The 25039-nt window shown below is 40.9% G+C and overlaps 1 long non-coding RNA gene across 1 annotated transcript in view; it reads right to left on the bottom strand.

Annotated features, from left to right (window-relative positions):
* The window catches only part of LOC125910102 (uncharacterized), a 238765-nt gene extending 219157 nt beyond the window's left edge, over nucleotides 1-19608 (bottom strand). Inside the window, exon 1 of the long non-coding RNA XR_007453857.1 lies at nucleotides 19237-19608. This is a non-coding gene — a long non-coding RNA (uncharacterized LOC125910102). The remainder of the gene's footprint in view (nucleotides 1-19236) is intronic.
* Nucleotides 19609-25039: the final 5431 nt, after the last annotated feature.

Below are 25039 nucleotides of genomic sequence, written 5' to 3'. Positions count from 1 at the left end.
ATATATATATATATATATTGCAGGTATTTACTCAATGTGAGGTTTATTTAGAGATTCTCAAAGCCCATCCCTAGAAGATGTCATATGGAGAAAGACTCCCCTCACTAAATGTGTTAAGGTTATGTCAAGGTCCCCAGCTCCCTGCCGAGCATCCTCAGTGAGACAACTGTCTACTCCTTCTCTCTTAGTCAGCAAGAAAGCCTAGGGGGTTCTTTTCTTTTCTTTTTGTAAGGTTAATGTACACATGGAGTGTTTTTTTTGAGCATGGGGTGGGGAGGGGAAAACCTATATAAGTGCATCTTTTCTTTCCCGCAAGTGACCAGTCTATTCAAGTATTTTCAAAATGGATATACTTCAGAGGCATGAATGTCTTTCCTTCTCCCAAACCTGATGACAGATGATTCCAAATGCAATAACATGGGCTCCAGAGACATCCGTTTATTTATTCCAAATATTTCAGCTAATGAGAAAGCAAATTTGAGCTCCCTGTCCTGGGCGGCTTTGCAGCCAAGATCTCTGTCAGCGCTCTTGGCACGGGCACCCCTCGTCTCCTCCTCTGCCTCCGGGGCTCATTGGGGCCCACTCTGTCTCCAAGCTTCTCATTAGTAGGAACCCCATCACTCATGTGGGGATGCAGAGGCCTCATCCCTGCTGACGCCTTTATTGTGCTTGCCTTGCCAGCCTCTTGTTCCCTCTCGAGCCCCCAGCCAGCCCTCCCTCTCCGCAGGAGTCCCTCTCCCTCTGTCATCCTTCTGTGTGGCTCCTGGCAAGAAGCTTCCTTTGATAGATTCCACAGACCCCTGACCTCACTTTGAAGTCCCCACAGCTTAATCACACACACCCACCTCAAGACTCAGCATTGCCCCTTTTACTGGCTTACCAAACTCATTAGGCACCCTGGGGGACCCAGTTTGCCTCCTGTATCACAGAATAATAAGTAGGCTTGGTGGGGGGAAGAAGGGAGGCGAGTGTTGTATTGTTGGATATGCACCACTAAGAAAGCTGAGCTTCCTCTTGGAAGGAAGCAGGGAGATCCTGCTGTTGATGGCCATCCCCCCTCAAGCTCCCACAGGGACCACAGAACCAGGCTTCAGGGACAGAGAGATGTGAGTTCGGCATGAGTTTAATCGCAGCCTCATTGCCTGTGGCTGACCCTGGGTAGGCCACTTCGTCTGAGTTATAACTGGGAACCACTCCTTAAAGTCACTGTCAGAATTAAGTACTTAAGAATTAAGCACAGCATGTGGTCAATTTAAAAAGTATGATCTCGAAAAAACCAAACTTTGTTATTTCTAATGGCCAGCCTTAGTGAAAGGTAAAGAGTGTACTGGCCACAGAGTCACGGGTCATGGAGACCCACTTTTGTACTCCCACTGAGATTGCTAAGGAGGCATGAATTCCTGCTGTTTATGATAATCCTGCCTAGTCACATATCATGGGTGATCAGTGCCTGAGGTCCTCAGGGCATGGAATAGTCATGATGAAAATGATCATTTAAATGGCTGCTATCTAGTGCCCACTTACCTTGGGTCAGGTACTGTCCTGAGCAATTGAAATATGATAGTACCATTTGGGTAGATATCATATCCCCATTTTACATTAAAGGAAACTGAGGCAGAAAATCTGCATGCCTTGTTTTAGGGTCTTCAATCAGTCAGAGCTCTGTCAAGAAATAGTGCACCCATCCATAAGACATGATGAAGCACCCGGAAACTAACAACTGGAGAGCTGTTATCATCTCTAGGCTCAAAGGGGCTGGGTGGTGGGTTAGCAGGGAGGCATGATGTTATCATCCTCCAGGGAGAGTGAGAGCCATAGAAGAAGAGCCACCTAAGGGGACCAGTGGCCACAGTGGGGGGGGGGGGAAGGGGGCAAGGAAGGACAAGGGTAAGCACTGTGTTAAATACCCCATTAGCTGAACCCAACAGGAGGCCAGAGGACAAATGAGCAGGATGAGGTGGTCCCTGAACACAGGGAAGAGCAGGGGAGGGTAGAGAATGGCTGGCAGGCAGAGAGGTGCCATGGGGTATAACCCAGTCACTCAGCTCCTCAGTGGGAAACCTAGGACCTCACTCAACTCGTTAGTCCAACAGCAAGCCATCTCCATGACCTAGAAGATATTAGTACAGTCTTTTAAGTATGTAGGTTAGTGAAGGGAATTACAAGATGCTATAAAAGAGAATGATAGAAACTGAATAAATCTGAGTTTGAATCCAGGGTAGTCTACCAAAATGAAACATTTTGTGATCTTGGGCAAGTTCACTCAGCCTTTTCAAGGCTTTGCTTCCTCATCAGTGAAATGAGGAGAGTAATTGTCCCTAGGGCAGATGTCTGGGGTAAGAGTTAAGTGAGATAAAGAATGGAGAGGCATTGTCATATCACATACAAGAGCAGACTTGGGAGTCAGACTGCCCAGGTTCAAACCCTCACTGTGGTATGTTAGACAAGTTAACCTCTCAGTGCCCCACTTTTCTCCTCTGTGAAACAGAGTAAGAACACCAACCTTACAGGTAAACTATGACGATCAAGTGACTTAATCTATGTAAAACTTAAAGTTACCCAACAGTTCATAAGGGCTCAGTAAATGTTGACTATTTTTACTGAAATACTTAGCGTACTGCCTGTCACACAATAAGTAGCAACCCAAAGTTCACCTCCAGGTGGGTGAGAGCAGGGTGAAGAATGTTTGTATTTACATGTCTTTGTTTCTCTTCTCTCTGGAGCACTGGGAACCCGTGTCAAAACACAGATTCAAACACCAATTGGAAGAAATATGTGCACCCCTATGTTTATTGCAGCATTATTTACAATAGCCAAGACTTGGAAGCTGCCCAAGTGTCCATCTATAGATGAATGGATAAAGAAGAAGTGGTATATATATATATATATATATATATATATATATATATATATATATAGTATATGTATTATATGTATTATGTAATATGTATGTAATATGTACATGTAATATGTAATATTGTATTACATATATGTATACATATACATATGTAATATGTATATATACCTATATACCTGTACATATATATACCTACACATATACATACAATGGAATATTACTCAGCCATAAAAAAGGATGAAATTCTGCCATTTGCAACAACCTGGATGGACCTGGAGGGTATTATACTAAGTGAAATAGGTCAGATGGAGAAAGACAAATACTGTATGATTTCTCTTATATGTGGAATCTAAAAGACAAAACAGAAAACCACCCAAAACAAAACAAAACAAAAAAAACAGACTCATAGATTCAGCAAAAATTGTTGGTTAACAGAAAAGGGTTGGGGGGGCAGTGAAATAGGTGATATCTGAGAGGGGAGGAGGAATATGTTTCTTAGGCAGGCAGAAGAAATAATGAATTTGTCTTTTTCTTATTTCAGTCCAGAAGAGAACCACAGAGGAGCTGGGATCCTCTCTGGGCTTGGCAGGAAGCGCCAGAAGCCGCTCTCACAGGTCCTCGTACAAGATTCCTATGTTGGCCTGTTTCTGTTTTTTCATTTGCTCAGAGGTGAGTCTTTATGTTGGCCCCCCCACCCCCTGCTTGTCTGTTGTCTTCTCCTTGAGGGATCCTTGTAGATGATATGGATCTTTTCCTCTGAATGAGGCCGTCTCTCCTTTGATATTTTCCTGGAGATCTGAAATAAAAACGGTTCCCAGTTTCTTTTTGCGGACTTTGGCCAAAAGAATTTTTTTGCGCTATTGACTCATCTGATTCCTACTTGTTTTGAAACATGACAGCTTATGGGGCGCCTGGGTGGCTCGGTCGGTTAAGCGTCTGACTTCGGCTCAGGTCATGATCTCACGGTCCGTGAGTTCGAGCCCCGCGTCGGGCTCTGTGCTGACTGCTCAGAGCCTGGAGCCTGTTTCAGATTCTGTGTCTCCCTCTCTCTCTGCCCCTCCCCTGTTCATGCTCTGTCTCTCTCTGTCTCAAAAATAAATAAACGTTAAAAAAAATTTTTTTTTAATAAAAATAAAAAATAAATAAATAAATAAAATAAATAAAATAAAAAATAAAAAAATAAAAAAATAATTAAAAAAATAAAATAAAAAAGAAAAAAAGAAAAAAAAAGAAACATGACAGCTTAAAATTGAATGAGGACATTTTGCCTATCACTTTCAGGGAAGTTTCTTTATTAGCATTTTCAAATAAGCAATATATTACAACAGACGCTAGTGTTGATTTGTAGTAACGGAAGTCGGCACTTCACACCTCAGCTATGCTCGACTCCTCGGCACTCAAATGCTTGAGTATTTTCTTGTGGGCTTTGCTAAGCATGAGTGAGTGATCATTTTACTATTTAAATGACACCCAGGGCTTAGCACATAGCGGGAGCTCTGTCCATGCTGGCTGAATAACTGAATGAATCAATCAATTGGTCAAAGCTCAAAGAATATATTTTTACACAGCACACGTCAACAAATACAGTGACTAGGCCACAAATGTCTTTTGAACTGATTATGGATGAAACTGTTGAAAGCAGAGTTTCTGGATTTCTCCTTCTGGATTCAGATCAGTGCAGCATTTTACTTGCCCTCTTTCTTGCTCCTGCTATATGTCAAGGATGAGTTTTCAGTAGTGTTACTTCAGAACCAATCACATTGGTCAAGGTCATTAAGTTTTAGTGACTGAGTGGTCACTTTCTAAGCCCCCAACTCTTGCACACCAGTTAGGCCCCATCTAACTGGACCCCACTTCTTGGCAGCTAATCCTCTCATGGCTAAATATTCTCCATACCTGTTCTTCAGTGTGTCACAGATAACCATATGAAAGGTAGCCCAGAAATGAGGCGTAAAGCATCTAAATCCATCCAGCATCAATGAAGTGGACCATGGAGTCAGCACATCATGAACACAGCGGCCCAACGCTGTGACGTGTCATTATCCAAGAGGTGGTGTTATTCATTACCTCTCCACAGAAGTTCCTAGAATGAAAAATAAAACTTTTCGGAATCTTTCGTAAAATGTGTTTTTACAGCAGCATAAAAGTAAGAAATGTTTACTGTAATAAAATAAACCATAAAACATATGTAAAATACAAATGAAAAGCCACCCCTCAGCTCCAACCCTCCCCCCAACCTGCCATTTCCCAATTCAAATGGCCACCGAGATTACCATGATCAACAGATTGTGATCATCCTTTGACACATTTTCTAAGCACACATGTTCTGTTCACACAACTAGACTATACTGTACATTTCCTGCAGCCTGCCATGTTTGGTTAGCAGACATCATTTGAAGTCAGTACAGAGAGAGATGCCTTGTTCTTTAATGGATTTCACATATGACATTGTAGGTTAATTCTAGGGGTTTTTTGTTGTTGTTTTGGGGATTCTTTTTTTTTTTTACTGTTAAAAACAGGACTTCGTGGTCATTTGTATCCACAGATATTTGTGTGTGTATTTATTTGTAGGATAAATTTCCCAAAGTGAAATTGCCGGGTTAAAGGGTAGGCACATTCCAAATTCAAATTGATATTGCCAGTTGCCCCCAAAAATGGTTTTATCAATGTGTACTCTCAGAAACTCCTTTACTTGATATTTTTTCCCTAAAAGTGAGGATGGAGAATGAACACCAGAGACCTTGATGAGGGAGGTAAAGAAATAGCAAAATCCGGGCGAGTCCCTTCACCACTCTGCCCCTGGCTGAGTCTGCTGAGCCTGACGCACTGAAGGAGGAGGGAATTGAAAGAAGGAGCTGCTGATTCACAAACACCTCCCACCCAGTCAGGGGTTGAAGAGCCTGTTTCTGTCTAACTTCAAAAAAAAAGAAAGAAGGACTCGGAGAACATCTTCTAATCCACCTGTCTGGTTTTGTTCAAGGATTTCTGTACCTCACTCCAGGAGATAAGAGGCCTTTTGGACAAGGCTTTCTTTCAAAAGCAACAAGTACAAAATGTTTGAGCGATGGTAATTTAATTCTAACAGCCTTTAGCATTCCCAGAAGAAACAAGATCCTGTGCAATTGATGATTGAGTCATTCAGGCAAAATGGGGTTAAGGGGGCTGACATCGATAAATCGGCTTTTTCTGGCCTCTCCTGGCTACATTAATAAAAATCTCATGGACATCTTAACCCTATGCTTGTCAAGCTCTGAAGCAATCCATTGCTTGGATTTTTCTCGGAGCCGAACAAAAAGATATCTGATCCCGAGATAAAATCCCATCAGCACCATCACCTGCTGCCAGGAAACTTTCTCCTTGAGAAGTAGGAATAAAAATTAAGTTTGTAAAGAAAAAGCCAATGCCAGAAACAGGAAGGCTTGCTTCTGGAATGTTCTCAAAAGGATCACCTTCGGTTTTGGGAAAAAGTAGCAAGTCCATTGGATCCCCTCTCCAGTTTCTAATATCACGGTCTGCCAGGCTTTTTCCCTCTTTTGAGAGAAGTGTTTTAAGTAATCTATCTCTCTGACCCAAAGTTGTCCATATGCCAGCATGATGAATTAACTGTCATGATCCTAGAAATGAAAAAATCTAGGAGATAGAAGTTGATTCTCATTATGCACAGCAGTTAGGGTGTCAGGTCGCTATGAACCTTAAATGAGAGAATACTGAATCACGGCTCCTAGGGGAGCCATGTTCCCGTGAGCCATGGTCATACTTTCATCAACAGATCGACACCTAAGCATGTTTGATTAAGTGTTTCTGTTTAAAGATGACTTATTGTGTATATAGCTGATTATATATTATGTTATATTGATCGTGCATATGTCATATATATACATATATATACATATATATGTGTGTATATATATGTGTGTGTGTGTGTATATATATATATATATATATATATATATATATAAAATTGTTCATTAACATTGGATTCATGGCCAATAGCATGACTAATTCATGACTGAACAAGGCTTATCTAACACACATATTTGCTCCACAGGGCACATCACAGCCTTTCTGTGCTTAGCAACACTAGGCCGCACTTTGGGGCCATTCCAAACAATGAAATCACCCACAAAAAGTACAAAAATGTGGAAGACGTGGTACCTAATACACTGTACGAAGGACTCTTGTTTACACTAGGAGAGATAAAACAAGCCAGCCAAGCCTCCCCTTGCTCTCTCTAGGTTAGGCTGGGAACGTGCGTGTCCATTGACTCCGACGTTTTCCTGCTCTGTGCACATCTGTGAATGATGACTGAAGGGCCACAGGTATTGATTAGGGGGTCACAAATAAATGTTTGCCAGCAGGTGAATTCGCAAATATGGAATCTGTGTATTCCGTACACAGGACTGAGTATATTTCCCACTCGGGTAAGGTCATACCTCCCCGCCAATCATCCACATCCCCCCCCGCCCTTGTCCTCCCTCATTCCTCTGGGTGGGACCAGTTTGCTTGGATACTCCAACAGATGGTGCCCCTTTGAGGGGGCACTGAATGACGTGCTAAGGAAACGCATGGAATGGGTTGTGCAAATAATCCTCCTCCCCGCAGCCTCTCGTCATCTGTTGGGGGAAAAACAAGCTCACAAATAATGGTGGTTTACGACCCAGTCTGGTTAGTGGCATTGCAGGCTAATGAGGTGAGAGTAAGATGTACAAGTACTTAAGAGGTTAAGATGTACAAGTACTTCCTACGGTTTTCCTCCACATTCTGTTATTTTTAGTTAAATCCTCTTCTATCGCGGCACAAAAAGAGTAATTCTTTCCAAAGGAATACCAGAAATAGGATTGTCAGATTCAGAAAATAAGAATACAAGACAGCCAGTTCCATTCGAATTTCAGATAAGCAATAAATGATTTTTAGTATGAGCATGTCCTGTGTTTGCACTAAATATTTATGCTTCCGTGTTAGTGTAAGTGTATCCACGGCCATGAGCAAGTCTCGCAAATAGCTGAGGAGGGGAGGAGCCTGGGGGTGGGTGATGCGTGGAGGTCAGGGGGAAGGGAAAGCAGAGGGAACGTCCGTCCTTCTGGTGTCCCCAAATTCCTACCTTAAAGTCACTTAGATTTTGCTGAACTTCATTTTCCTTATTTTTTACTTGGGAATAATTACTTCTTCCTCATAGACGATTAGGACAACCAGATGAGATGACGTACGCAGGTCTCCTTCACGGTGCCCCCAGAATAAGACACTGTCCCTGTACTTCCTGTTCCCGTCAGAGGCAAGACAAAGAACCAGCACTTCTGTGACCATCAGAAGTGTCAGATGTTTTGTTTTCTTTTGTTTTGCTTTCTGTTCCCAAGACTGTTGTGGCCCAGGAAATATCGTCATAGGAAAGCACCATAAATCGCCATTTTTCTTCAGCATAAGAGAATGTAGCTTACTTTACAATTGTTCTTCTAAGTTCCTTAAGGCTGCGTCTCACCATGAAAAGTAAAAATATCAATTACATATCTGCTTGGTCCCACCTGTCATCTCACATCTGGAAGTTTGCAAATGTCTAGATGTCAATTTTTCAGGTTTTGCAATAGGTGTTTGTTGATTTTGTAATATATGGCTGTGAAACTCCATTTGTGTTATCTTATACCTTTACTAGCATTCCTAAAGTGACTTTCCACACATGTGATTTATTTCTTGCTGACTCCCCTTTCAGGACCAAGCAACAAAGGGTGTGAATGATGAAGGGTGTGAACCAGGAATCCTGGCAGCCCACTCTGTAAATTCTCTGAAATGGAATCAGTGCCGTGTTGCTTTTCTTATTTAATTTTCATACCTTGAGAAATCAGCAGTGGCAGCGACGTGTTTAACCAATAACCGTGGGATGCATTTATTCATTCAACAAATATTTATGTAATGTGTGACGACGATGGGTCAGTCACTGTGTTGGCACTGGAGAACTACAATAAACAACAACAACAAGAAATGGAAATCTCTGTCCCTTGGAGCTTATAGTCCAGGGAGGATGGACAATAGAAAGATAAATAGATATAACATTGGATCTTGGTTCAGTGTTGGTGATACATGATGGATCCTCTGTTAGAGCTCCCGAGATAAATGGGACAGACCTGCCCACTGGTGTTTTCCACCAGAATGGTATAGACTAATATACTTAGTGTATCTACCACATGCCAATAGGCACCTGTCGAAATAGGCAGCAGGATTGGGCTGAGCCAGTTGGGCTAACAGAGGAGCGCAGGCAGGGCAGAGGCAGAACTAGATGTGGCAGGAGGGATGAGCACCCTGGCTGGTGTGCCAAGCAGTTCTATCATCCCTGTAGGCCAGGCCAGAGGAGAGATCCTGTCTTAGATGGCCTGGGATAGAGGAGAGGCCACCTAGGGGTCAAGACAGAGGCCCAGGCTCCACTGTGGACTATGAGATGGGCATGGGCCCAGCCATTCATTCATTCTAGCAATATTTATTAGGCACTCACTATGTGCACACACTTGTCTAAGTCCTGGGATACAGCAGACAAAGCTCCCTCCCTTGCAAAGTTTGTGTTGAGAGGTAGATAATAAACACCATAAATAAATAAAGCAAAGATGAAAGCAGGGAACCCAGAGAAGATGTTAGCAATTTTAAATAGAATGGTCCGGGCAGGCCTTACTGAGATAACAGCTGTGGCCTGAAAGAGGTAAAGGAGGAAGGAAAGTGGTTAAGTAGGGGAGGATGATTGCAGGCAGAGGAAGCAGCACGTGCAAAGATCCTGAGGCAGGAGTGTGCCTAAGAAATGGTGAGAAGTTCGGGTGGCTGGAGTGGAGTAAGCTGGAGGGAGAGTACTAGTTGCTAAGGCCAGAGAGGCAATAGGTGAATGGCATGAGGGGTGGGGGAAAAGGAGAAGATACGTAAGTCATGGGGTGAACTCGTGCTTTTACTGTCAATGGGATGGGAAGCCCGGTGGAGGGAGGGGTCTGAGCATAAGACCACTCAGATTTAACAAGCTCACTCAGGCTGCGGTGTAGAAAGTGGAGTGCAGAGAGACCAGGGCAGTTTCTAAACTGGAGACACTGGGTGGATTGTAGATGACAGGATGCCGAGTCAGCTCAGCCACCGCCCCCCAGTTTCTTACCTTCCTTTGTCCAAGAACGAGATGGATGACAGAGCCAGAGGCAAGGCAGTGGCCACCACTGCCGATGGGGACAAAGCCACCTTAGCTGTGGGAGAATCAGGCTGAGAAGATAGGGGTCACAGAGATTGGTGGCTCTCAACCCCAGTTCACACACATCGTCTCAGGGAGCTTCTGAAAACATGATACACGACCCACTTAATTGTTCCTGGGTGGTATATTTTTACCAAGCCTGCCAGGTGACTCTAATGTGCATCCAGGGCTGGGAGCCACTGATGGGGACCACTGCAGATACCACAAAGAGTAGGTGGTCACACATCCACACCTCGTGCGTGTCCTAAATATCCGTTATGCTCAGCCGGGAGCCACTCTGCCTAGCACAGAGGGAGTGCCCAGGAGACATTCCATGTTACCGGTATTAACAATCAGGGAGGTTGAAGGCTTTCACCCTCAGGAGCGATATGATCATATCTATGCTTTGGAAATTTTCTTTGTCAGTGGTGGGTAAAATAATTGTGGCTAGGAAGAGGACCCACCAAGGGGACGACGCTCAGAGCAATGGTTCTCAGTCTTGAGCGAGCAGTCACCCAAAGGACTTGTTAAATCAGCCATGGCTGGGCTCCACCCCCACGGTGTCTGGAGGAAGTCTGGAGGAGGTCGGGAGAGGGGCTTGAGAACTTGCATTCCTAACGAGTTCCCAGGAGGTGCTGATGCTGCAGGTCTGAAGACCACACGTGGAGACTTACGCTGCATTGGCCTTGGCTGTAGCAAATGGTCAGGTGAGAGGTGAGGAAGGCCTGACCCAGGTGACAGGCCATGGAGACAAGAGGACGAGCTGAGAAATGCTGTGCAGGTCAGTCCAATAAGGATGTTGCAATCGATTGGCTGAGAGAGGGCTGGGGGAGGGCCCAGGAGACGAGGAAGTCCACGCACGCGATGCTGAGGTCCAGATGTGGGCAAGTTGCCCAAGATGATAAGCAGCCCCCCTTTTAAGGCATTTACATTAGTTTCTTTGTTAAAAGCAAAAGAGCTTCTTTGTTTTCTCTTACAGGTTTTTGCTTTGTTTCCCCTACTAAATAGTACAATAAATTCCACTGCCTTATTTGTTTTATCAAATAAAAAAGAATGCCTGCCAATATCTGTTAGGCTAACATTATAGCTCAATTCCAGAACATCTTGTAGTGGTTATTTCGAACATGTTCTGGAATCTGTACTTAGGGTACTCAGTGCCTCCACCAACCCACATTTGAAATTGAATTGCTTGTACACAAGCTTATCGAGGTTATTATGCCTGCAGAATAATATATAGCAGATGCAGAGCAGGGGGCCCATCCTCTAATATCGCAATTATTTCAGTAATCTATAAACCTCCAAGGCTGATGATAGAGCAGTAGATGCTGTGAAAAGTTTCTGTTTTTGACTGACTTTTCTGGTAGGTGAAGCAATACAAATGGTTTAAAATGTGTTCCCCATGAAGGGATAAGATGTGGAAAGACCCTGTGATTTAAAAAGCTGGTAACGTGTTAAGGAGCTGTTTTGTAGATTTGATAGTCTGTAATGTGGACGGATGGTACGGATGAGACGTCATCTTTTGTCCTCAGGCTTAGAGAATCAAGCATGGTGTTCAGACCCTCTGTCTCATACCACCTATTTATAAAATGCACATTCCTGGGCCTTTCCTCAGACTTTCTCAGTGTCTTGGCTGTGGCCTCAGAATCTGCATTTAAAATAAGGACCACTGGCTTAAGGGCCAGTAAGAGGGAATATACTTTGGGTTCAAGCAGCAGGCAATCTATGCTAGAAATTAGAACAAAGAAGCTTCACAAGATGGGCGTTTTCACAAAATTCTATTTCTATGCCCAATTAGTATACATAATCATCCAATGCCAGAGCGGCAAATAGAGGCTCACCCGATCCAACACGAGCCACTTGTCAATAATGTGTCAGAGGAAACTCCAACGGGAAGTAAGGTCGTCTTTCTCTTAAGTTGGTGCTATTTTTCATTTAATGGGACATTTATTTCCTTAGTCATTTGTTTGTATGGCTGTCACCATACCAAAGCTTTTATGGTCATCATATAATTTACCTTGCTTGCCAGCTACAAAATATATATTTGTTAGCTAAAACTATGGGTGAAACCAGTTTGAGCAGGGATCATGAAACCCTAATGGTTCTTTCTGCACATGCTATTGGACCTCCCGACACGTGTCTTACTGCGATGCCTTCTTTCTGTTCCCAACACTAATGGTGAAAGGCAATCACTTTATTTTATGTTTTATTGAGATTTAGTGAGACATAATTGACATGCAATAAACTGCACATATGTAAAGTATACATTTTGATTACTGGTGACATATGTATACACCTGTGAAGCCCGTGTCATAATCAAGAATCTATCACCCCAAAAGTTTCCTGTACCCCTTTATAATTCCATCTTTCCCTTCCTGTCCACCCCTGTCACCAGAAACCATTGATCTCTCTTCTGTCACAATAGATTTGTTCATATTTTCTAGAGTTTTAAATATGTGGCGTAATATACACTCTTTCTTTTTCTGGTTCTTAATGAAAGAATTGCTAAATGATAGCAATTTTGAGATTCATCCATGTTGTTGTGTGTACAGATAGTTCTTTTTATTGCTAAGTAGTATTCCACGGCATAGATATACTGTAGTTCATTTATCTCTTTACTTAGTGATGGATGTTGGGATTGACTGCAGTACCTGGCTATTACAAATAGAACAGCTACAGACATTTGCACACAAGTTTTGTGTGTACATGTTTTCAACTGTCTCAGGTAAATACCTAGGAGTAGAATGGCTGGATATATGGTTAGTGCATGTTTAACTTTTTAAGAAAATGCCAGACTGTTTTTCAACACAATTTTAATCATTTTATATTCCCCACCCCCCGCCCCCCACCCCCGGGGAAGCGTATGATTACCAGTACATGTTCATGATGATCTCACTGTGGTTTAAGTATGTATTTTCTAATAACCAGGACTTAAGACCGGCAAACGTTATTCTGGTTTTCAAAGAGAAAGAAAGAATGGGCTATAAACGTGAGAAGCCAGTAAAGCCAGTACCAGTCCCTGTCAAAATTCCAGAACAATTAATCAACCAAGTAGTTGAATTTAGAAGACTGGAGATATCACTGACTGCCCCCCCTGGGCTTAGTATTAACAGTTCGTACTGAATAAAGATCATTAATCTTTTGATAAGGCATCATGAGATCAGCAGGTAAGAGAGACAGTGTAGGCTCTAATCACCTGAGACCGTCACTAAAACATAGCAGTCACTTTTCATCATGGGAGATACTATGTACCCCTAGGTTTTCAAATCGTGGGCACCCCTGTGTCCTCCTCCGTCTGCCAGCCTGGTGTGTGTCTTCACCTTCATTCTGCTGCAGGGTCATTCGTTGTTGGGTTAAATCTAGGTGCTCCAACGGCCCCATGTTTGATGATGCTCATTTTGGTTGCAGTGTGTACTTTTCCATTCACAATGGCCCTCTTCCAATCTTGTACATGTTTTTCCATTTAATCTAGTTGTCAGCTCAGAATATGTTGTGAAAAATCCCTTGTACAGTGCTTGCCTATAAATTTTTATAATTCTCTAACTGGATGGCCTATCATATACGCTTATTCATTACACTATCTGTTGAGGGTTCAGTTTGGGGGCAACCTTGTTATCCTAGTCCAAAGGTCCATATCTGCTAATACATAATGATTGTCTTTATCCCTTTAATACCATGGATATTAAACCTGATCCAATTTTAGCCCTATTTTCAAATTTACTTCTGTGTCTTAATCCCAGAACAGTTCTGAATTTAAGCAGATTATAATCTACATAGAGTCTTTTTATTATTAAAGTTGAATAGCTTCCCAAACCTGCTTCAGTTGTCAGCAGGAAGCAAATTAGAGTGTTTTCCTAAGTGGGGGGGGTGGGGAGAAGAGAAAAAAATCTCCTTATGGATAAAGGGTGATCATGGGATTTTTTTTTTCCCCAGAATGCTCCCAAGATGCTTCCAGAAATCACAGGACACTGTGACTTGCTGCTGATTTTTGGTAGTTTCTGGAGGCAAAAAATAATATTTTAGCAGGGTCAAAATGAGTAAATTTTTATCTTCTCAGCTAACAGAAAACTAGAGAATTTGCTCACTACCCTCTCTTTCCTAAGCCAGGAAACTAACAACAAGATGGGTCTCTTCCACAATGGAAGGGACTAGTAAAAAATCTGTGTGGTCACTGAGCCTGACATTATTAAAAGAGGAATCCCTAGCAATAAAAAAATAAAGCCTTAAAAATAAATAGAATTAAATTAAAATAAAGCTTTTATGCAGATATAGAAACAAGGCTAGTTTGGAGACTGTGTAGCTGGAAATGTAAGAAAATTATGTTTTTCATACCTTCTATGGAGATTATTTCCCTTAGACGATATTAATACATTTTTTAAACATTCTAAATGTATTTAAGAAGCAAATTTGCAGTCCCTGAGAAACAAGATCTCATCTAAATAAATCTACATGTTTGGCAATTGTCCATTCCCAGCCTTGGAGGCAGTAAGTTTTTGGATTCTGTTTCTTTGTTTATGAACATCCAGTAATTTGAATTAGTAAAGTGTCCAGCAGCATTTCTCAAAATACAGTAGTAACCTGAGGAGCTTGCTAAATACATAGTAAGATGAGAAGCTTGGTAAATGTAGACACTCGGGCTCCCTCCTGACCTCCTGAATCTCTGGGGTTGAAGTTCAGGAATCTGCATTTTTATCAAGCATCCAGGTAATTCGTGCACTCACTGCAGATTGAAACCTTCAAAGAGGATATGCTATAGGTCCAGTTTGATGCTAATAGATAGGATCATTTCATTTGTAAGAATAAACTCATTATTTTTTAGTTGGAATCAAGTTGTAGCTTGTAAATCATGCTAATCTGTTGATCTTAAACCTACTTCTAGCCTGGAAATTCTCTATAGGTGCCATGCACTATAGAAAGTCCATTACATTCAATTTCTTGTAAATGAATCTCTACATTATGATTTGTCTTTATACTTTGATGGTTTATGAGCAAAACTTTGATGAGGTTATGGGGCTAATTTATCTTAAACGTAACCTGAAAACTTTCTGGGCAAATATGCCTAGTATACTACCTAACATATAATAAGCACTCAATAAATATTTACTTAATGAGGAAATAAATAGATGAATAAAGGTTTACTCATTTCATCTTTTCTACTCCTTCTTGCCCTTTGTGTATCTTATCCTAGTGATTCCTATTGTCATCCACCCAGATTTCCAAGCTAACAATGGGAGCCATCTTCTCATTTACATAGGATTGGTTACTAAATCCCTGCATGTCTGTGCCATCTAGAATTTTCTTACTTCCCTGATATTTCCCTGGTTGAGTTGTGTAAGATGCTATATGTTAGTAAAAGGAATGGTAATTCAAAGATGTAAGAATAATGAGCATATATGTGCCTAATAATATATCCTATAAATATGTAAAGCATTGTCCTGCAGAGTGAAAATCAGTAATTGGAGACTTTAACACAGCCCTTTCAGAAACTTTTAAATTGAGTAAAAACAAAAAACCAAGCAAGTAAAAGATTATATATTGGGATAACATGATTGATAAGCTCAAACCAATAGATGTAGAGAATTTTATACCCTACAGAGAATGTGCATTGTTTTTGAGCAAACATGGAATATTTACAAAACTCTTTGTGTTAAATTACAAATAACCAGCATCACACAGACTATATTCTCTGATCATCATGCAATAAACTTAGAATCCAGCAACAAGACTTTCCTTTAATTTCCTATGCTGAAAACTAAGTAACGTACTATTAAATGACCGTTTGGTTAAAAAGAATATCCTAAGGAAAATTGCAAAATACTTATAACAGAGACACAAGGAAATACTGCAAGCCAAAATTGTTAGAACACAGTTAAACAAGTGCTTAGCGGGAAATTTCTCATTTGGGACACATTGCCAGCAATAAGAAATATTGGAGACAAATGCTAAGCATTCAACCCAAGAATCTGGAAAAAAGTAGCAACAAGCACACCCCTCCCCCAGAGGACCAAATAAGGAAACAGTAAAGATAAGAGGGAGAAATGAGTGAAAGAACAAAAGAAAAGTAGAGAAGATTAACTACCTGAAACTGGTTACATGAGGAAATGTGCACCAGAAACAAAGCGTTGGCAGAGAGAGTGAGAATGTGCAGGGGGAGCCCCGAAAGGGAGAGGGGGCACTCAGTGCAGAGATCAATAAATACAGCATGAAGAGGAATAACTATGAATAATATATACAATAGCTTTTAACTTTCAGTTATACTTGGTGTGGTGTATTATTGCACATATATTTTATTATATATTTTACTTATATATGTAATTGAACATGTATATTGAAGTATATCATACCATACATGGTACAGTGTATTTTTACCTTTATGTAATAGGTATTGTATATTGTGTATATATCATATGTAGTATCTCATATAACGTTGTGTATATGTCATGTACTATTCTCTAATTCATAAATTTTATATGATATTATATACTGTATAAGTGCACAGATAAATTATTACACTATGGGAAACTGAAGAGCAGCTGTAACAGGAACTAAGGGAATAACACTCACACAGTAACTGATTCGCCTGACTACATGGTTAAAAAGAAAAATATCAAATGTCAAAATTGGTCCAAAAACTAAAACCTGAATAAACAAATAACAATTTAAAAAGTGAAATGGTAGTAAAATTCTCCACACAGCAAAAGCCCCAAGTCTCAAGGTAATTTTATAGATTGCTTTTATCACATATCCAAAGAACATATCCTTATATGTCATTATAAAGTGTAGAATAATAAGAGACACTATTCAACACGATTTTTTTTTCTTAAAGTTTATTTATTATTGAGAGACAGAGAGAGACAGAGCATGAGCAGGGGAGGGGCAGAGAGAGGAGGAGACACAGAATCTGAAGCAGGCTCCAGGCTCTGAGCTGTCAGCACAGAGCCCAACACGGGGCTCGAACTCACAAACCCACAAACTCAGGCGAGATCGTGACCTGAGCCAAAGTCGGATGCTCAACCGACTGAGCCACCCAGGCGCCCCAACTATTCAACACTATTTAAACACTCTTATGAGACTAATCAATCTTAACCTTGATTCCCAAAGTAGGTAAGAACAGGTCACAGAAGGAAAATTACAGCTCTATGCAAGAACATTGGTAAAAGATCCTAAATAAAAATATTTGCTAAGGAAACCCGAAAGTGTCTTAAAAATAGTACATTATGTTTAAGTGGGGTTGATTCCAGAAACACAAGGTTGGTTCAGTGTAGTTCACCATATGACTAAACTAAATGAGATAATCATATGATTATCTTGACTGAGGCGAAAAAATAATTTGATATAATTGAATAACTATTTATAATTTTAAAACACTTCTCAAAAAACTGGCAATGAAAAAGGAAATTTCCTTAACTTAATAAAGATGAAGTACCAAAAACCTAAAGCAAACATCATTCTTAGCAGAGAAATTTTAAAACTTTCCATTAAGATTGGAAACAAAATAAGGCTGCTTACCATTACATACATTACATACATTACGTTACAAATTCCTGGTTAGTGAGTTAACTATAAGACAAAAAAGCTAAGATATAAAGAATGTTAAAAAAAAAATACCTAAACTCTTATCATATGCAGATAATATTATCATCTAACCAGAAAAGCCAGTAGAATCGACAAGTAATCAAAAAGAAGTGATGTGAGAGGTTAGCTTTACTGTCGGATGGATCAACTTACAAAATTCAGTAAAATCCCTCTATGCCAGTAATAGTCAAATGCAGCAAAATCTATACAATATTTTGGATTTCTCCCAACAGAGAATACATAAGGACCTCTACAGAAGAAAAAAAAAATGATGTGATGATATGAATAAAAATAAAACTGTATTCTTTTGTTGTACAATATACAGAGCTAGACTACAATTGTACTTGGAAGGATCAAATGATAAGGAAAAGAAGAAAATATAGATCTCTTTTGTGACCTAATCATGTACAAAGTCTTATTAAATAAGATTCCCAAATTAGAAGTCATGAGGCAAAACAAAGTTGTTGGATTTGACCACAACAAAACTAACAAGGTGTTGAGTCCTAAGTAAGTCAGGAGCACTTAGAAGCATCTCGTCTGTGGGGTGCCTGGGTGGCTCAGTCGGTTAAGCATCTGACTTTGGCTCAGGTCATGATTTCGCTGTTCGTGTATTGGAGCCCCGCATCTGGCTCTGTGCTGACAGCTCAGAGCCTGGAGCCTGCTTCGGATCCTGTGTCTCCCTCTCTCTGCCCCTCCCCTGCTCTTGCTCTATATCTTTCTGTCTCTCAAAAATAAATAAACATTACAAAAAAAATTTTTTTAAAGTATCAGATCTGTAATGCATATTCATCAAAAATCATGAGTCCTTAGAAAATGGCTAAGATGTACCTTCATGGGGTTCAGGATCATGTGTGTCTTCATAGCTTGGGGACCTCTCACAGTGCCTGGCATATACTAGGTGCTTAATAAATATTTACTGAATAAATAAGTTTTATTGTGTTTTCTATTCTACATAGTAAGACAAGGAAATGCATGATCTGTCCTAGAAACGTTTCTTTAAAAATCTTTAAAATCTTCAGTTTCAGTAATTTAAAAAATTATATTTGGTCATTTAGAAAATGTACTTATGCAGAATGCTTCATTTTCTAATTATGGTAGCAAAAAAAGGAACTATTTCAACCTTATTTTCACTTATTTTTGTGACACTTGGGTATTTTTCAGTGTCAGTTTGAATCATGTGATTTATAGTCATACCCAAAGTGAGTTGAAGTTTGCAAATAAAGTTTCATAAGACATTACTGAGTAAATATTTCTCTAAAGTCCAATGATATTATATAATCTGAATTCCTAATTTCTGCTACTTTGACAGGCCAGACTAAGAAGCAGAAATGAGAAGAGTAATTCATGACTGACTTATGTCTTAGCCTCATTTCCTGTGATTTCACCCCTCCTTGAAACAGCATAATACTCTTTGACAAGGGGAAAAGCGTAATACTCTTTAAATTTTTTTAATGTTTATTTACTTATTTTTTTTGAGAGAGAGAGAGACAGAGAGACAGAGCCTGAGCGGGGGAGGGACAGAGAGGGAGGGAGACACAGAATTGGAAGCAGGCTCCAGGCTCTGAGCTGTCAGCACAGAGCCCGACGCAGGGCCTGAACTCACAAACCTTGAGATCATGACCTGAGCTGAAGTCAGACGCTTGACCGACTGAGCCACCCAGGCGCCCCCCCAAAACATAACACTCTTACAGTGAAACAGACACAAACAAATATTGAACCTAGAGTCTGTTTGGAATATTTCTGATTTATTGGTTGTGATATTTTTCTGCTGCCACAGGGAGTGGAACATTGGCCGACTGTAGGAACCGGGCAGCTATCTGTGAGTCCTGAAAGAGAGAAACAGGGGTAACAAAATCAAGCCTTCAACGAGCAAAGCCGATTTCAACCACTGAAGGTAATTTCATATCACCCAAAAAGGAAGAAATAGGATTTGATAAATACTCCCCAAATACTGCTGCAGTTATATAAAGCCTCAGAGTGAAGCTAATTCAAACTCATTTCCTCACCCGCTCGTCATGCACATTCTTTTTGGTTTTCATACTCTTGACTGCTGTGTTTGCCTAGAGAGGTTGGCATCACGCTGTAGGGTCATGTTTCACAACTGGTGCTCACTGATCATGTTCTGCACATAGTGGCTTTGGTCATAAGCCAAAGGTAAGATTTTGTTTGTGCACCCCATAAGATAAAACACTTTTCCAGACAGCATTGCTTAAAAGAGGTTACATGGACTTTCCTGGATGGCCCTGCCTAACATCTTGTTTCTTAAAATTCCAGAGCTGAGCTGTAGCTGGTGCCACTGAGCCTCTAGCCGAAATTCATTTTCTAAAAACCATGGCCAGCGTCTTCCCAGAGCCAAAGCAGAAAATTCATTGCCAAACATATTCATAAAAATTCTTTGGGTTGTAAATGATAGAAATTCAACTTCAACTAGTTAGAGCAAAAGGTTGGGGCTATTGTCTCAGGATCCAGGAAAGACGGAGACAAATGAGGACCTTTGAGATAGCAGAAACCCAACTGGTTTCCCAGACTATTGAAACTAATAATGCAAATGGCATCCCACCTACCCCTCCCCTGTACCCCTCATCTCTCAGATTAAGTTTTCTTCTCTCTCACTAAAGACAGCTCTCTTTCTCATAATGGGAAACATGGGTACCCAAATCTCCTAGGTACTTTTTATAGCTCCTAGCACAGATAAGGACTGGCACTCTCAGTTCTAGTCAAACTCTGCAAAATATGATCCTGGCTCACTCAAGTCAGATGCTCACTTGCAGGGATGAGGTCACGTGAGAACAAAGCAGCTCTTAAAATAGCCATAGACATAGGGGTGCAGAGCAGAAAAGATCGCAGTTGTTCAGTTCATAGAGCATCAGTAGTAAATGTATTCGGATAAAATAAGAGTAATCTGGCTTTCCGTTGAACTTTCTTGTCTCTACTTTTTGAACATCACACAATATTTCAGTTCAACCCAAGAAAAACCCAGTAGATCTAGAAAAGCTGTAGAGAAGGGCGCCTGGGTGGCTCAGTCAGTTGAGCCTCCGACTTCGGCTCAGGTCATGATCTCTCGGTCCATGAGTTCGAGCCCCACGTCGGGCTCTGTGCTGACAGCTCAGAGCCTGGAGCCTGCTTCGGATTCTGTGTCTCCCTCTCTCTCTGACCCTCCCCCGTTCATGCTCTGTCTGTCTCTGTCTCAAAAATAAATAAACATTAAAAAAAAATTAAAAAAAAAAAAAAAAAGAAAAGCTGTAGAGAAAGGTAATGAATTACCCTGAAGACAAAAAGCATTGCTGCAGATAGAGGGTCATTTCACAATGACAAAAGGAAGAGCTAAAGATTCCAACTTTGTATATATACAAAATTTATATATATTTATATTTATATTACATAATACTGCTACTAATTTGACAGCAAAGTATATAAAGCAAAAGTGACACATAAAAAAAGTAGACAAAGGTACATATTTAAAAATACCTTCCTAAAATATGTCAGTGCTGTCCAAATTACCTAGATACGGAAACAAACTGCCAGAAGCAAACATTTCACATGAGATTTCTCAAGAGCTTAGGCTTCTGCAACTGGCAGACAGTGCCAGGAAAGTCCTACATCCGGCACAGAGGGGCTACATATAGCAAGCCACAGGTCAAGAGCACTTAATTTTGGGTCAAGAGAAACTGTCACTAATCCGACTACTGGATATCACCTAGTGTTGGGGTGGTTAAAAAAGCAATGTGGCAAAGAGATCTCTGCCTTACTTTTCTGAGATAAAAGGAATTCAAGCAGCTCTATGGCATGTGCAAAGCCTGTCTTCTTCTGAAAAAGTTGATCTCATAAACACATAGGTGGCCTCAGATAGGGCTTTCAGACATTGACAGAAAACGAGCCGTTTCTATTTCTTGAGGATTTAATAGTATTTTTTAAATCTGAATGCCAAAAAAGAGTTAGTAACCTTGTGGAATATTACTTTAAATGTTATATTAAACAAATCAGCACGTTTAACACATGATTACGATGATTGTGTGTATGTAAGACAATATCTAAAACTGTAAAGTGGGGAGATCTTGGCAAATGTGAGGTCCAGGCTGAATGCCCCCTTCACTACTGCTCACCTCTGGGGAGGAACTACTCCCCTCCCCAGAACCGAGCCCCACGGGAGGCCCCAGGATACATGCATACACTCCTTTGCTTTAAATTCAACAGACCTAATGCATTAGTCTTGGTAATTAAGTGTGCTGGGCTCATATCTTGTTCAGATTAAGATCCACATCGCTTTCTTAAAATGTTAAACCCTTTGTTGAAGATCAGATAATTCCCCAAAAAACTAAATGGAATGATTACTGAGGGGAAGCTTGCTAATCAAAGTACTTTCTTGAACGTAAAATTTCCACCCATAGTGAAATTTCCCTGGGTCTCTGCCAACTTTGCATATTCATAATGGTAAAATGGTATAGAATTAGCAGGCAATAAAGAAAGGTAATTAGCAGAGGCCAGGGAGCCAGCCTTGGTGATCAAAATGCTTTTTTTATTTAAAATGCATCAGAGATGGGGAAATTGGCATTGAGAAGGTAGCATTTATCCCCATTCCCACAGCTAATAAAAAGTAAGGTCCATATATACTCATGTCAGTCTGATTCCAAGACCCACACTAATAGGTATTAGTGGAGTAGGTATTTTGCTGTCTTCAAATATGTTTGCTAAATTCGCTTATTCATTTCATCCTTTTGTTTCTGTAATCTTACACTGAATAAATCTTTATGAATGCCTAACAATAAAAACGTTAAGCTAGGTCTACAGAAACAGCAGGGGACACAAAGAAGTCATTGTCCTCGTAAACTTATGGTCTAGGGAAGAAGACCTGATACCACATTTAAAAAGTTAATATGTTTGGGCAAATAAAACTTGAGGGAAGTTTGTTCAGATGAGCACCGCACACCGAAAGAAGTGTTTTAAGCAATAGAAGCTAAACAGATATGCGTGTTTGGAACAGGAGTAAGAAGGCCAAGCTATTATAATGGTATTGTACTCTTAATCTTGTAAGTGATTTCATCCCACTTCATTGAGTAGATAGATGGGTAGGTAGATAGACAACAGATACATCCATACATAGATACGTAGATAGATGGTCGACAGATGGACAGCAATAGATAAATACATGATAGATGATTGGGGATGAGGGCAGAGAAAGAAGACGACCCATAACTCAGATGGAGAAAGCAAGAACCCTAACTCTGGACCACATTCCTCTTAACATGCCCCAAATTATGCTTTCAAAGTGTTGGCAGAAACCAATCCTACTCTGTTTTAGAATTTGATGATCTAAGCCCAGGCGGTGGTTTTTCGTTCACACTCAGCCACCCCTGTGTCACCCCTCTGGGAGCCTTGCTTTTGTTCCTGCATTCTGTGTAATGTATACATTGTATACAAAGTGTATAAATAATATACATGATTTTCTATTACTGTGCAGTTCTAAGCAGTAGCCAGGCCCCTGGCAAAGCTAGGATGTGACAACACTGTAAATAGTCCTGGATGCCACAGCTGTTACTTGTTCTCTGTTTGTTTTTGGTGTTCTATGCTGAAGCTTTGCCATGAGTTCAGACCTTCTGGCCACTGGTCTTAATAAGTGAAATTGAGTGTTTCGAATGGTAAGCAGTCAAATGGTATCCGTCATCCCTTAACATATACCATATTCCTTAAGCACGTGGGGTGAGGGTGCACTTACATAAACAGATGGCCCAGCTGGGCCAAGCACAGAGCACTCACCTCTGATGGGCATTTCTACGTTGCCTGCACTGAACAGAAGCCTTGACCCAGACAGATCAGCTATTCCCTTCCCCCTCTAACACCTAAAAAGAATATACACCCAAGAAATAGATCTCTTATATCTCTAGGCTTCTTGATCCAGATTACTTTCTAAATTAAAAGAAACTTCATTTTGATGCCTTCATTAATCCCCTCACAAACCCATTCACTCAACACTCATCAAGCACCTACTATGTTCAAATTGCTAGTGATGAGCTGGGGAAACAGAAATCAGTGAAGGCCTGGCCCTTTCCTGGAGAATCACCGTTCAATAGTCAGCTCACCATTCAATAGTGAGCCCAGGCAGAAAGACAAGTATTTCACCAAGTATTCTGTAACAATCCTACCCTTTTAAGCAGAACTGTTTATTGAACTTTCTTACATAGCTGCATAGTCTGGGTCTGTATTGCTGTCCAGGCTTAGGTTTCCAGAATTCACATGAATTTTCATAGTTTTAAATTTCTATAGCTCCCCAAATGAAACTCTCTCATATGAAACGAAAACACAGAAGGACTCAGAAAAACAACAGGTCACATCTTTGAAATATACAAGAAAGTGGAGTCGCGGTAGAGGAAAATGGCCTTTTTAAAGCCAATTATGTTATCTCAGCTCAATCTTAAATAAATGGAAGGGGGAACTAGGCAGCAAATGCGGCTTTCCAGAAACAGATGTTCCTCTCATTTGGGTACTAGAGTTTGACCCTGCTTTCCAACGTACCAGACAATGACATCTAACTTCCTTCTGAACCCAACACTTGTTGATTATTATGTGTCAGGAACTGTGCCAGGCACCAGAGACACATAGGTAAATATGACAAAGCTTGTGTTCTCAAAGAACTTCGCTTATCAAAGTGAATCCTGTGGCTTCCTCAGAGTTGGTACAGGCAACTATTAAAAAAAACGTATCTCACCGGACGACATTATTGCGACGGTAATGCGTCTCTGCCCTAAGCCAAAGAGCAAAACTCAAGAGATCACAGAAATCCGAGGATAGTGATAAGCAGGCAGGTAAGAGCATCACACCGCAGGTTCTCAATGAGTCCGTAGGAAAGTGCGTAGCCTGCTTCTTAATCTGGAAACACAGGTTGCAAACACCTAAAGAGAGAAACACTTAGGAGTGGTTCTAAAGGAAAGTGATAAACAGAATGTGACTTTGAGGCTTGTGAGGAGGCATGGGTGGGGGTGGGGGCGGTGGGGTGGGTCATACTGTCCTCACAAGAGGTCAGGATGCCCAGACCTGACCACTGTGACACCCCTCCCCTGTGGAGCCCAGAGAACAGAGTGGGATCACTCAATTCCATCAGCAGTGTGTGCTTAATATTTAATAGGCTTCCTGCCATGACAAAGAAATGTTAAATCCTCTGCCATATCAGAGAAACCTGCGTCTTAAGGAGCAGTGCAAAAGAGCATTGGTAGCACACTACCTGTCCCGAAAACGTGGATCAGCTCCTGGAGCTTCTCGCTCCACAGTTTCCTAACCTGTAAAATGGGGATCGTCTAGTCATTTGGGTTACATTACATGATGAGTGTCAGACACCTAGATGATGTAGGTAGGGCACACTGCCTGGCTCAATAAATGTTGGCTTCCTGGAAAAAAGATTTTAGAAGGTTCCCATAGCACATGCCTGAGGG

The sequence above is a fragment of the Panthera uncia genome, chromosome D1, assembly GCF_023721935.1.
Source record: "Panthera uncia isolate 11264 chromosome D1, Puncia_PCG_1.0, whole genome shotgun sequence".
Classification (NCBI taxonomy): domain Eukaryota; kingdom Metazoa; phylum Chordata; class Mammalia; order Carnivora; family Felidae; genus Panthera; species Panthera uncia.
The sequence above is the reverse complement of the archived record's forward strand: the minus strand, read 5'-3'. Positions and strand labels throughout refer to the sequence as shown.